Below are 15,378 nucleotides of genomic sequence, written 5' to 3' on the forward strand. Positions count from 1 at the left end.
TTCCCGAAACGTACCAAGACAAATCGGTCATATTAACATTCAAGGCATGTCAATGTTATACCCCTAAGTGAAGTAGTGCAAGAGGTCTATTGAAGCAACTCCAGGATAGGGGTTCTTCTGTTGGGTCACCAGCCAGCACCACGCGGTAAACCTTTGGACCAACATTCGTCCAACGTTCCGTGCTTACTGGATATCAGTAGTGGAATGTGAGCTCGCTACTCGGCGACCCGGTAAACCGTTGACTCAACGTTCGCTCAACGTGCATTGCTGACTGGATAGCAGTGGTGGACTGTGGGCTAGCGAGCTAGTCAGCCAGCGACCCGGTAAACCGTTGGACCAACGTTCGTCCAACGTTGCGTGCAAGAGTTCCGAATTGAAGTATCTTTAATGAAGGGACGTGAGAACATGCAGCAAGTGGCGTGGAGTATTCGTAGAGGCAGAACTCTGGAAGAGACCACTCGGTCCACACATCCACTCGAATGTACCATGATTGGTGACCCCCTAGACAATAGGATCACAATCGTGAAAAAGGATATAGGCGTGTCCCTTTCCAGCCAATTCATTCTTTTCATCATCTTGCTACTGGCAAAGGGGTCCCACAGCTAGAACTGCTCGACCCGGGCTATTAATATTTGCTTTGTCTTCGTCCTGTGCGCCTTTCGGCGTTCGTTGGTCTAACGCTATTGAGAAAAGGGGCGATAAAAGGAGGCCGTCTCTGGTGTAGGCAAATCAGTTTCAATGACAATGCATACATTATCAAAGCACTTTTGTTTGCATGTTTTACCACACGCGCGCGCGTGTGGTTAATGCAGACGCTATGCCTTGTGTCTATTTGGGGTTTCAACATCTTAACGCCTCCTCCATACTTCCCGGAAAGGGGTGAAGCCGACTCTTTTATTTCACCAACACCTTGATTCTGGCTAAAAAAAACTTCCAACGGGACTACAATTGAGGAACTGCTGGTTGGGGGTTCTTTTGCACAGTTCCCAAAACGGCTGTGCGCCACGCGCGCATTATCAGCTGCGTAGCGCGATGCGAAATCTGTAAAAGAGCAGCATCACCAACGTTGTGAATCACTCAACTCACAGGCGTAATGTCATGCGACGTGTGCACGTTGGGAACACGCACACACGCACACGTGTGTGTTTGTGCGTCGGTATTTCGGTCTGTCTGTGTGTGCCTATTCAGCTTTGTGTATTTAGGTTTGTGTGCCTGGTGTATGTTGGTGGTTGTGGAGTCGGGGGCGATCGGTTAGTGCAAGCTACGGAGCCGGCGACCGGGGTTCGATTCGCGCTCGCCGCCAATAGCAGTGGCAATTATCTGAGCCGGTGCTGGGCCCTCCCCGATGTCGACTTGAGCCTTTAAATAAAGCATCTGGTGCTGTATGCAAGCATAAGAATTGGAGAGACAAAGACGGCCGGGCGTGGGGGTTTGCCACCGACCCTCCACGTGTGCCGTACCGGCCTTCGCTCGCAGGACTCCCCCCCCCCCCTCCACAGGCTGCTAAAGGCTATAAGGGGAACCTGTTTCGTTTGGTGCACATGTCGATTTATGTACGTGTGGGTGTCCACTTTGTGTACTTGTCTTTGTGTTGGGTAGGTGGGGTAGGGAGCTGTAGGTGTCCTGGTTAGCGCCGAGTTCGAATCTCGCTCACGTTCAACATCGGTGACGATTATCCAAACTCGCTAAAACGGCACTTTGTGACGGGGACCTCTCTATCTGCTTGTGTGTGTGTGTATGTGCGCGCGTGTGTTTCTGTGTGTGTGTGTGTCTCCGTACGTACGTGTGTGTCAGGTTACGTGTGTATTTTTCCGGTGTATGTATTTGTGCATTTCGGTGTCATGTGTGTGTGTGCGTCTATAATTTGTGTTTCCATGTGTGCGGGCTTTTTTATGGGGAGCGGCAGTGTAGCGATGAGCGTGTCGCACTACGAACTCGGCCACCCGAGTTTGATTCCCGCTCATGGTCAACATCAGTGACGATCGTCTGAACCGGTTCCTAGGCATCCCCTAAGGCGACTCAGCATCCCATGAGCACCCGATGTAAACATTGTCACTAAAGGAGGGAGACAAAGGCGGTCGGGCGTGGTGCTGGCCACCCACCCCCTTGTGTGCGGTGCCGGCCTTCACAGGTGCTCGCTAACAGCACTTGCCCCAACAGCCTATATGTCTACATTGGGGTTGTTTGGAATTGTCTTTTTATTGTACATATATATGTTATGTGTACAGAGTTGTTTATGTGAACGCACCTCCGGTTATCACGGTTGGCTACGTACGGTGCGAAAGAAGTTCAGGACACATACGTTTGCGTGTAAACGCTTGTACATATTGCATGTGTGTGTGTGTCTGTGTGCATGTGTGTGAGTGTACGTACCTGTGTTTTTTTATGAGAGTCTGCGTGTGCATGTATGTTGTACGCTGGAGCGTGTAAGCGCGTGTGTATGTTTTTGTATTTTTGCGTGTGTATTTTACTTACTGTATTTGTGTCTAGTTACGTGTACGTGTGTGCGTGTTTCGTGCCTGTGTGATATTTGTGTAATTGTATTCAAATGTACTATTTGTGCTTTGCGCATACGTGTATAAACCTGTCTCTGTGTGTGTTTGTCTTGTGTAGGCGTTCGGAGCTGCGCTATGAAGCCGGCCACCCGAGTTCGATTCCGGCTCACGGCCAACACCAGTGACGATTATCTGAACCGGTCCTGCACCTTCCCTAGGTCAACTCGGGCTTAAATAAGTATCTGGTGCTGGCCACCCACCCCCTGGCATGTCGTTCCGGCCTTCATAGGTGCTCGCTAACATCACTTTCCCCAACAGTCTGTTGAGGCTTAACGGGGGATCTTTGTTTTTGTGTGCGTGCCTTGTGGGGAGCGGTGGCGCAGTAGTTAGCGACGATTCGAGTTCAATTCCCGTTCACGATGAATATCAGGGGCGAATATTTTAATCGGTTCTGGGCTTCTCCTAGGTCGACTCGGCCTCAAATTAGTACCTGATGCGATGCGTAAACATCAGCACTGGGGAGACAAATGCGGTGGTGCGTGGTGTAGATGACCCATCGTGTGCCGTGCCGGCCTTTATAGTTGCTCGCGAACAGCACTTGCCCCAACAGTCTGTGCATGCTATGTGGGGGGATCTTTGTCTTTGCATGTGCATTTTCTCTAATTGACGTGCCTGTTTACGATGACGGTGAGAGATGGTGACGACTTGGGGAGGCATTCACGCAGCAGTGGATGGAGCATGGCTGATGAAGATGATCATTCCGATCATGATTGAACTACCGCTGTTAAAAAATACAACTGAATCATAATAACGTTTAAACCACACCCTACTACCTGCGTGAAAAAAAAGCAACAGTTATGTACCGGTAAAGACGAGCCCCCCCCCTTCACAGCCAACATCATTAGCCGTGATCTATCCACTGCTGGATGAAGGCCTTCCTTACCAAGCCGGTTTTGCGACGCAATCATTAATCTCTCTCTTCCACGCGAGCCGGTTTCACGGATTCACATCCGCCTCGGACCCCGCTCTCGGGCTGTGTCTTCCCAGCCTTTGGCTGCCACTCCGCCGTTGGTCTCCACCGAGCAGCGACGCGTTCCCTTCCCCCCCACGCGCACTTTACCTTACCTAACAGTCCCTATGCGGTGTCTTTAACTCGCCCGTGTTCTCGAATCCACGTGTTCCTCTTGCTGTCTCTCGGTGGACATTGTCGGCGTGCAATCTCTCTCTCCCTTCCACCGGCCCCAGTCGAGTTACAGAGGAAGCGAGGGTGGTTACCCATCAATTTCTCAACTTACCCGTACTTTTTATTTATTCTACATTGGTAAGGCCACCCCCCCCCCCCCACTGAGCTATGTAGCTCTTTTTCAGAAGCCACATTGCCACAAGTGATAGCTTGACGAAGTTACTAATCATCACGTGGAAATATGTAAGCAGACGAATACTCTGAAACGCGCGCTTCTAAACGTTTCTAATCTCAGACGAGCCCAGAAAAAGTCGACTCCGGCGTGGTAAGGCACAAATGTTAAAAAGCACATCGGCTCCATGCAACCCTTATTCGTTTGGCTCTTTCCTCCTTTTTAATAGCGTAGTGGTGAGTAATTACGGTAATTACACCAATTATTTACCCCCCTCCGCACCCGCCCCCCCCAAAGCCACGCCGCGTCTCAACTCTCAGGGCTCTGCTTCAGGACGGTCCAGCCAATATGAGACGATGTTTGCTCAATGCCATTTCACGAGGAATATGGCTGCGCGTGTGGGAAGGCAAACACCCCCCCGCCCCCCCCCCCCCCCAAAAAAAACCTCGGAGAAAACCCACCGCGCACACGAGGGGGTTGACACTCAGCGCTGCAAGTCTCTTAACCACCTCGCAGCCGCACGCCGACAATGCCTGGCAAGCCCCGATGGTGGTCACCCATCCAAGTACTAAAACCAGGCTCCAGCCTGCTTGTATAATCTGAACTCAAATGCATCTTAACTCAGATGCGTGCCACGGGTATTCAAATATAAGTTACATTATAAGAGTATGTTTTGGGGGGTGGGGAGGGGGGTTAGATCGCGTAAATATAAATGTGTCGTTAAACCTGCCACCACCCGACGCGTAAAATAAAGCCTACGTGCTAAAATGAGTAAAATCACCACTGCCGCCGCCACCACACAGTAACCTCGTTTCGCGCACCATAAAGTCTGACCGCGAAGCTGAAGCGCCTGTTCGCAATGCGGTAGCTCACTCCACGTTCGTATGCCGGGTTCCCACACCCGCTCTCCCGACAAACAAAACCCCTCCCGCATGCGCGCGAGCGGCGAGTGGCGCGCTCACGATTGTCCGCTAGTCGGACGAGCCCGCCTCGAGGCTCACTCCACAACTCGTTATTGTTCGTGTGATATGCATTGTGAAATTGGCTGCTGATGAGACCCAGAAAGGTCGAAAGCGCTCCACAGTTGAGTTCAATCGATACCGCTGGCTCCGGGAAACGAATCGACTGATGGACCAATTTTTTTAAATTCTATTATATATATTATAATGAATACACGCGGAGTGACACGCCTGATCAAGTAATCAGTGTCGTGTTCGTACAGCAATCATTATTTGTTTTTTGACAATTAATCGCGGTGTCGCCAAATCAACCACTGCAGCGCGCCAAGAGCTTTTTTTGTTTAGCAAAGGATTTTCGATCATCCATTCATCATCACCACCACCACACACACGAGCGAGCGCGCGCTATTATTGAATCAGATTTCTGGAAGAGGCGAACGGATGTCGAATGCCTTTGTTGCCCACCTGCCTGCATCGGGTACCTTCGCCTAGCAGTGGGCATCTGCGCCGACCCGCACTCACCAGCGTGGTGAAGTATGGTCTCACGGTCAACTGCGGGAGGTGCTTTTCGCCGATCTGTTGCTGCTGTTCGCCTCCTCCAAATGTGCTCTCTGGTTGTACCGCGTGTTGTTTGGCATGGTGTCCGACGTTTCGCTCCACGTGGGGAGGGCCTTTAATACTAATACTTAAACTACACCCTTATACTTGCGTAAATAAATAACAAGTATTTACCGGTAAAGACGAGTCCCACTTAACAACCAACATCATTAGCCGTGATCTATCGACTGTTAAATATTTGAACCGGTTCTGGTTATCCCTTACGGCTCTGCGACGCAATAATGATTTTCTCTACTGGTTACATCGCGCGTGTTTTGGTACGATGTCCAACGTTTCGCTCCACGTGCGCGAAACCTTTAGCTCCCATACCCCACCCCCCACGGAACGCAGAGCGAAACGTCGGACATCATGCCGAACAACGCGCGGTACACAACCGCTAAGACACCGGGCGAGAGAGCTATGAAACGCGGTCCGAGATCAATTGCAAATCTGATTTAAATGGAACGTGCCCGTGGTAGGGGATGTTGTGGGAGAGATTAAATGTATATTCTTTGGGTCTTTCGGTAAAGTCACGTGGATAGGTTCAAAGAAAATAACCAAAAACTACGACGTTTCGATCGCAACACAAGCCGCTGGAAAAGCTGATGACGCCCGCTTGTGTTGCGATCGAAACGTCGTAGTTTTTGTCTATTTTCTTTGAACATATCTACGTGACTTTACCGAAAGACCCAAAGAATATGAATTCCTGCAGTCACGAAAGCTTTAAGTCAAGAGATTAAATGTCGCTTACGTGGGGGGAGTTGCGGCGCATCCAGAAGGGGCGATGAAGCGGCGATGACTTCCGAATTTGCAGAATCCAATTTCTCTCTCTCTGTCTCTTGCCGGATCACGCCGCGTCTTTCCCCACGTCCAAAAAAACGATCCGAATTTTCGCGTTAACCATGAAGCCAGAAATTAATCACCTCATCGTGTTGTTGTTGATCCGCCACTCGCGTTGTTCTAATCATTTTGCGTATTTGTTTCAAATATTGAATTGGTACAATGAACTCAATCGTGGAGTCGAGACGTTGTTCGCCTTTGCGATGTTAACTTTATTTACGCGTGCCGGAGTCTCGGCGAATGTTGAAGAAGGAGGAGGAAGACGCGTGGCGTGGAGGCGGCGTGGCGCACCACTCGCTCGCCGCACTCGCCCCTCCGCTCGCTCGCTCGCACTCACGCGCTGACGAGTCACGAGGGATCGTCTTGTCCAATTAATGTTTCCAATCGAAGGGTCTCTCAGGATCCCACTTCGGTGCCCCCACACACCCACCGACTCCACCACCCCTCAATGCCTCCATCTACCCCCCACCCACCCCTCTCTTCTCCCACCCAGAGCCACTCACCCTCCCCTCTCATCACCCCTCTCGCTCTCTCTCTCACCCTCTGCTCGCTACTCCCTAGTCAGTTTCACCCAGGGGAAGCGAGGCGAGGGACTGTGCCCAGGGCGCACGTGCGCACACAGACGCGTGGACACACACACAGACACGTGGACACACACACAGACGCGTGGACACACACACAGACACGTGGACACACACACAAACACGTGGACACACACACAGACACGTGGACACATACACACACACACACAGACACGTGGACACACACACAGACGCGTGGACACAGACACGTGGACACACACAGACACGTGAACACACACACAAACACGTGGACACATACACAGACACACACACAGACGCGTGGACACACACACACAGACACGTGGACACACACACACACAGACGCGTGGACACACACAGACGCGTGGACACACACACACACACACAGACACGTGGACACACACACACACACACAGACACGTAGACACACACACAGACGCGTGAACACACAGACCCGTGGCCACACACACTCACAGACACGCGCACACACATACACGCAGACGTCTAGAGATATACGTCTGCGTGCATACAAGGTAGGTAACATGGCGTAGTAGCAGTAGCGCGTTCGCCGTTTGTTGCAAGAGATTCACGGCTCGATTCAAGCGGCCGCCCTGGTTAATTTTCGCGGTGTGGATTAACCGTAACAATGCGTGCCGTCTGTTTCACACTTTACGTTAACGATTCCGTGCGATCATTCGCAAGAGTAATCCACTGCGGATGCAGTTGTCACGGTCAACATTTGCCGAATCATCCACTAGTTGATTGGGATGATGATACCTAACGTAGCAGCGATCATTGCTCCGAACTGCAAAAGTTTGGCAGGTCGTTCCTGGACAAAAAAGAGTCATGAAGTTCAGTTACAATTTCCCGTGTAAACACACGTGGTGATGATGATGATGATAATAATGATGTCACGTAAACCGACGCTTGTAGGAAAAACATATAGATAGGCATGCATTCGCAGGTATTGTACAGACAAAGGTACCCTCCTTGAACAGACGGTTGGAGAACGTTGCTGTTTGCGAGCACCGAATGAAGACCGGCACGGCACACGATGGGACGGGTGGCCTGAACCATGCCCAAGTGCTCATTTAAGGCAGAGTCGACCTAGAGGCGGCCCAGGACCGGTTCAGATATTTGTCACGTGATATTGATCATGAGCTGGAATCGAGCGCAATGGTGTAGTCTAAATTTTATTCAGTTGTATATTTTAATAGCGGTAGTTCACTTATGATCGGAATTATCATCTTCATCAGTCATGCTCTATCCACTGCTGTATGAAGGCCTCAAGTCACCACCTCTCACCGTTATAATTACTAGGCACATCAATTTGCGCAATTGCACTTGCAAAGACAAAGACCCCCTCCCGTATATATCCTGAATAGACTGTTGGGCAAAGTTATGTTAGCAAGCACCTATAAAGGTCGGCATGGCACACGATGGGTGACATACACCACGCCCGGCCGCCTTTGTCTCCCCAGTGCTGATGTTTACGCCTCACACCATGTACTCATTTGAGGCCGAGTCGGCCTAGGGGAAGCCCAGAACCGGTTCAAATAGTCGCCCTTGATATTCGTCGTGAGCGGGAATTGAACCCGGGTGACTGCCAGCCACTGCGTCGCCGCTCCGCACCAATGCACGCACACAAAGACAAAGATCCCCCGTTTAGCCTCGGCAGACTGTTGGGGAAAGTTCCTGTAAGCCAACACCGATGAAGGCCGAGACCGCGCACGAGGGCGGGGCGTGGTCAGCTTCACAGCGGAGTCCACGTCAGTGATTTACGGCTGAGTCGACCTAGCAGAGGCCCGGAACAAGTTCGGACACTACCCTGTGACCGATGTTAGCCGTGGCTGGGAATCTAACTCGGGTTGCTGTATTTGGGTTCACAGCACAGAGCGCTAACCACTGCACCACCGCTCCCCACGCTCCCCACACATACAGGAGGGAGGTGACCGTGTGGACAAGGCGGTTCACAGTCGCCTTGTCAGAGCATCGAACCTGCACTTTGAGATTTCGAGACCTTGGTGTTAAATCCGCCCGTGAGTAAACGGGTTCCCAAGGGCACGGATGGTATGGGTTCTAATCCCAGTTACGAATTTCCACCGACACACAAACCCCCGTCATGTTAGCTTGTGACATAAATCGCACGTAATAATGTTAAATTGAAGCACCAATATTTTATAGATAACGTTATAGATAATCTACTCACTTTCATACGTAAACAAATGCTGACATTAACCAGCGCTCTTTTCCAATTAACGAGCACAGCTATTCCGTAAAGAGGGATGTACGATCCACCCCCTGCTGTTTAGACCCTTGGCATCCAGGTCATGCTAATCAAACACCTATCATCCATTCAAATATCTGTCATTCTATTCAGATAGGTTCCAAATCATTAGTGCGTTTGGTATTCGTGTTGTAATTTTTACAACGCTATCGACTATCGCTACGGAAGACGCTGCAGTGTTTCACAGACATAGCCTGCAGTTAGAACACATTAAAAACTGAACACAGTTGTCAATAACAGTGGCCTTAAAAGCAAAACATTATATGCGATGTTTCGGGCAATGTCCCTTCTTCATAGTAAAACAAATGGATAGTCTGCAGTAGGCTCTCCGTAGTAGCCGGTGATATTGCGATGTGTACTGCGGTTTGTTTTCTCAAAATCGGTGATTTGCGGCTAATTTACCACGTTTGAAAGATGCCGCCAGCACGCACGGCGATCGACTACTGTCAATCACGTCCACGGGATCTTTAACGTCCACTGCGAAGTTTAATACACTCGCAGTATTAACCAGGGCGGGCGTGGGGCTCGAACCGCGAATCCCCACCCCACTGCTCGGCCACATCGCCGACTGACAGCATAGGAAAGTTGGCGGCAATTCGTGTGCGACTTTTGCCCCCATCAGAGTGCCGCGTCTATTTCACTGCATCCATGAAACATTTCCCTTCCATTGAATCTGTCGAGCACTCTTTTTTATTTTTTGCAGGGTATGCGGCCCACGACGTCTGTGTCAGTGTTGAAGAGTAGGCCAAATGCCCTCTTGAAAGCTCTCTGTGGCGGAGCCCGTTCCGCCGGCAGTAGCGTTTAGTGGGCAATTGCAGGTCCGCGCCTTTATCTTTTTTTTTAAGACTGCAAAGATCCCCCAGTTTCGCCTTAAGAGACTGTAGGAGCAAGTGCCGTTAGCGAGCACCTATGAAGGCCGGAACGGCACACGAGGGGGTGGGTGGCCAGCAGCACCACGCCGCGTTCGCCGTTGTCTCCCTAGCGGCGAAGTTTACACACCGCACCAGATACTCATTTGAGGCCAAGTCGACCTACACACACACACACGGCTGATTCACACGCTCACCCACACATGCAAGGGCCCAAGAGAACAAGGGGTGGGGGGAGGGAGTTTGCTGGGGATGATGGGATCGATATCCCTAATTGAGGGGGTTCCAGCCAGCGGATCTTGGGTGCTTCGGTGACTGGTCGGCGTGTGGTCTGGGTGTCCCTCATTACAGGCTCACGTCGAAGGCCATCATTAATAGCCGTTGATTGAGATTTAGCGAATGTGAAAAGGACCGAGTTTGCGCTCACACAATTGCCGTTTTTCCGATCTCGGAAGCCAAGCGTGGTTGACCCTGGGTAGCAGCAGTCAGTGGCGTAGTAACTACATTAGTAACTACATTAGTAACGACAGTATCAGCAAAACGGTCAGGTGGGGTCCCAATACTGTTAAAAATATATCCTCATGGTGGTTATCAAGGGGGCCCCTACTCGTAGCTTTGCCCACCAGGGGTAGTGAGGGAGGGGCAAGGCAGCCCCTGCCCCCACGCTCGTGACTCCACGGGGAGCAGTATTTGTGTAGTGGGTTCCACGGAGGCACACGTTGGATGGGTGACCACCACAGGCCAGGACTTGCCAGGTGGTGTGAGCGTGCGGCTGCGAGGTGCGGCCAGGAGAACGGCAGTGGTTGAGTGTCACCCGCTCGTGTGCGCGCGTATTGCTGGCTCGTCTCGGGGTTCTCTGGTTTGCTCTCAACGCGAAGCCAAGCCGTCAATGTTGTGGCATTGGTCAACCATTCCAATGGAGCGGGGCTCGCCTGGAAATAGTCTCGATGCTCGCTTATTTGCCCGGGGCTCTTGCGAGTAATTTGACCGGCTTTTCTTATGGAGGCGTCGCGAATGAGACATATACGAGTAGGACCTCGTCTGTTTCTGAAAATCAAAAAGTGTTGTCAGATCGAAACTATCATCCTCCGGTATCCCATGAGTGCGGCTAAGATACTTCAGAGTGACTGATGTACATATCGCTGTACGTTATTTGCTGGGTGTCTCTAAATAGCAGAGGCCTCGAATGGGCACACAGTGGGTGAAATGAAGTCGCGGGCCGGGTCTGGCTCGTGGGCCGGAGGTTTCCTCTGTAGTCTACCCCCTCGCTGCCTCTGCAGCCTACCCCCTCGCTCCCTCTGCAGCCTACCCCCTCGCTCCCTCTGTAGTCTACCCCCCCCCTCCCCGGGAAGCGGAGAGCTCCCCACACCTGGCGCATTGTGGCAAGGAGGGGACCTCATCACCCCCCGTGCCAAGCGAAAGCCCCCACCCTCCTCCCGCACCCCCACCCTGGTAACCGCCCCCCTCCCCGCGCAATTCCCGTTCCACACCCCTGATTTCCCAACCACCGCACATCTTTGTTGTTGGACCTTGTGCGGTGCTGGATTTGACCCCCGCTAATTGTAGGGAGCGGGGCTTGGTTCAACACGGGCATCTCGGCCACAGATGGCAGCGGCAGCGGCAGCAGTTGGCGGCGATGGCTCTTCTGTGCCGACGAACGTCAGAATTGCTGGTGTAAGTGGTGCCGCGTCTCGTCTCGCTCCTCCTCCTCTTCTTCTTCTTCCGACGGGTCCCGTTGAAAGCGACGCCACGCGATCTCGGCTCAATTGAAGCGGTGCGCAGTGGCGGGGCGCGTGGTTGGCACTGGCCCCGGGGCACGGAATTTGCCACCGACGACTTCGTAGCCCCGGCGCCTGTCCCCCCCCCCACAAAGGGCAGCGGTGCCCTGGTGCAGTTCCACCGCCTGCGCACTCAACAGCCGCGTCACTGGCTGTATGATGAACGTCGTGCAAGGATGCCGTCATCTTGACATGCACAGCATGCTGCCATTCCTATTACGTTTTGCCAGCCACTTTTTTTTTGCGAGCCTGTGTGTGTGTATAACCCCACGTTTCTGGTCGCGATTAAAAATGGAATCTCCCATCGTTGAACAACCATCGCCAACCCCCCCCTTATCCTCCTCCTCTCCACCCCCTCCTGCCCCCACCCGCCACCCCTACTCCCACCCCACGCACTCCCTCCCCACTCTCCCGTGGCGCCTTCACAATTGAGAGACGGGGCTCCTTTATGGAGCTGCCCGGATTGACTGAATGGCCGGGCCCCTGTATAGCAGGACTCGGGGGCTCCGCGAGAGAGGTAATTGCTAATTAAGGACGAGGAGGCGGAGGGAAGGAGAGAGGGAGAAATGGAAGGAGACTGGGGGGGGGGGGGCGAGTGAGAGAGAGGGGGCGAGAGCGAGGCTGTGCGTGCTGGTTTGATGTGTGGGTTGGTGGATCACGCAGGCATTTCAGGCAATCGCACAGTCACCATGCGATGGTCACAAGGCAAGCAGCATTGCGAGTTGAATCTCTGCGCACGGTTTGAGTGGCATTCCGCTCGAAGCATGGGGTTCCCCGTCTCACTCTTGCAGATTTCTGCCCAAAAGCCAACAAGAGACGATTTAATTGTCGGGAAAAGATTTTAAAAAACCAAGTCGTGTTTACGTGTCGGATCGCGACGCGTTTGTCTTCGGAAGTATTTCATCATCGGTCTGTGGAGACCGACGGCCTGCTGTCTGGGGTAAAAAAATAAAAATAAAAGCCTTCGGACATTTGCGAATACAGCAGTTGAATGGCTCTGCTTTTGTCGTCTCCACGTTTTGGGCACAATCATTTAATTAATTTGGCCAGATTTGCATAGGGAGAGTCCATATTGGCAACACGACTGTCTTATACAACCTCGTGCCACGGCAGATCTCTCGCCTGCTTCAGCAGTTTGTTCTTGCTGTGGTTGTCCCACCTGATGACGCTTGCTTGTGTTGCGATCGAAACGTCGCGATCATTATTTATTTTTCTACCTACGTGACTTTACCGAAAGAACCAAAGAGTATGTCTTGTCAAGTTTCGCTCATATTGGATGATACACAGGATAGCTCTTGAGCGCTACTATATGAACGCTTGCAGCACGGAATAAAAAGTCGTGATTAATGACGAGTCCTGGGGAGACTCGGCGAGGCTTTGGCTTATAGTTTAGCCCATCGATACAATCTGCAATGGTTTCATTGTCCGGTGCCAATCAACAACGTATATATATATACACACAATGCAAATGTATCACACGTAAACAAAGCCACAACTCATCACGGATCAAGCTAATGCCTTATATGTATGTATGTATATATTGATGTCCGTTGGAAGAATCTGAAGTGACCATGAAGTGGAGTGAATGCGAAGTGAGCTCAAACGCTCAGGAGGTGCGCGCGACAACGACGCAAGGAAGAAAGGGGGACACGCGAAATTTGTAATTTTTGCAGATTCCAGATTTTTATTTTTGTATTATTCACTCTCGCGCGCGCACACAGAGGCAAAGACCAGCCACGCGATAGGGGCGAGGACAGAAAAGAGAGACAGAGGGGGACACGGGGAGAGGAACACGGAGAAGGATACGCAGAGAGTGGGAGGGGACACGCAGAGGGACACGGAGGGGGATGCACAGAGAAAGAGAGGGAGACGGAGAGAGGGACTCTGCTGTCCCTCGATTACGCCTAGCTAACAGCGCGACTCACAGACTCACATTCTCACACAGTGTACACACGACTAATTGGCGAAGTGCGCTGTTGAGGTTAATGACAGTTTAAACGCGGATAGGTGGGGGGCACGGGAAGGTTGTGGGGGGAGAGGAGAGGTCTGGTAGCGGTGTAGGGGGGGGGCTGGCAATGTGGGAGGGGCGGGGGGTGGAGGGGAGAGAGGAGCTCCGTGCGTGGAGATGGGATTTACACAAAAGCAGATCTTACGGACATTCAGAGAGATACGTTTATAGACAAACAAGACAAAGATCCCCCGTATAGCCTGAACCACTGTTGGGGCAAGTGCTGTTAGCGAGCACCTATTAAGGCCGGCACGGCACACGAGGGTGTGGGTGGCCAGCACCACGCCCGGCCGCCTTTGTCTCCCGAGTGCCAATGTTTACACATCGCACCAGGTACTCATTTGAGGCTGAGTCGACCTAGGGGAGGCCCTCAACTGGTTCGGATTATCGTCACTGGTGTTTGGCCGTAAGTGGGAATCGAACTCGGGTGGCCCGGTTCGTAGCGCAGCGCGCTAACCGCTACACTACCGCTCCCCACCATAAACACACGCTGATAGACACACTCAGAGACAAAGATGTACACTGACATTTCCCTAGACACACACACACGTAGACACAAAGACACAAACCGTCACACGCACACACACACATATATATAGTGCACACCCACAGACAAACAATACAAACATCCCCCGTGTAGCTTCAACAGACTGTTGGGACAAGTGCTGTTAGCGAGTACCTATTGAGGCCATCGCGTCGTGCCAAGGGGCGTGTCTATAATGACATCCGGTTGCCTTTGTCTCCCCAAATGATGATGTCTCCGCACCGCATCACGTGCTCATTTGAGGCCGATGCCCACCTAGGCGATGCCCTCCTAGGTGATGTCCAGGGCCGGTTCAGTAATTACTTACCACAATGACGTTAGCCGTGACCGAGAAGTGAACATCGTAGCGTAAGTGCGCTTAACCACCGTGCTACCGCTCCCCGCGCAAACACCAACAACGGAGGCCGTTGGGAGCGAGTGCTGATATGTGAGCACAGCACCACCTATAAAGGCGGACATGGAACAAGACAGCAGTGGTGTGGCCAGTACCACGCCCGGTCGCATTTGTCTACCCAATGCTGATGTTCACGTACGCAAAAGACAAAGATCCCCCGTATAGCATTAACAGACTTTTCGGGCAAGTGCACACAGATACACATACAAAGAAAAAGACGCACGCACGGAGCCAGCCCCCCGGTGTCCCCATGGCCGCGACTCTCCCACGAAAGCCACAACAAAATTCAGCCCTTTAGTGGAAGTGACGCACTACAAAGCTAGCAGGTGGCTCACTCAAAACCTTCGCAATTCACGGTACGATTCTGGACCCAGTCGGCAGCCACCCCCCCTCCGCTCATCCTCCTCTATTTTTATCCTCCTGCTCTCCACCACCACCACGTGCCTACCCCTTTCTTCCCCAGCGTTCTCTGCTGAAGTGTATGCCACTGTCCTCTCTCTCTCTCGAGAGAGAGAGAGAAAAAAAAGTTGCCGCCAGAAGACGCGCGCGCGAGGAGTTTGGACGGGTCCGGGATGAGGAACGCAAACGGGGACCTGGCTAGAACACGAAGACAACAACTCACGTTTACGACAAAGACACCCAACACATTGCATGGATGGCGCATCCTCGCTCCTCGCCCCTTCCCGCTGGAG

Source organism: Lampetra planeri, chromosome 34 (assembly GCF_965212315.1).
Source record: "Lampetra planeri chromosome 34, kcLamPlan1.2.h2, whole genome shotgun sequence".
Lineage (NCBI taxonomy): Eukaryota > Metazoa > Chordata > Hyperoartia > Petromyzontiformes > Petromyzontidae > Lampetra > Lampetra planeri.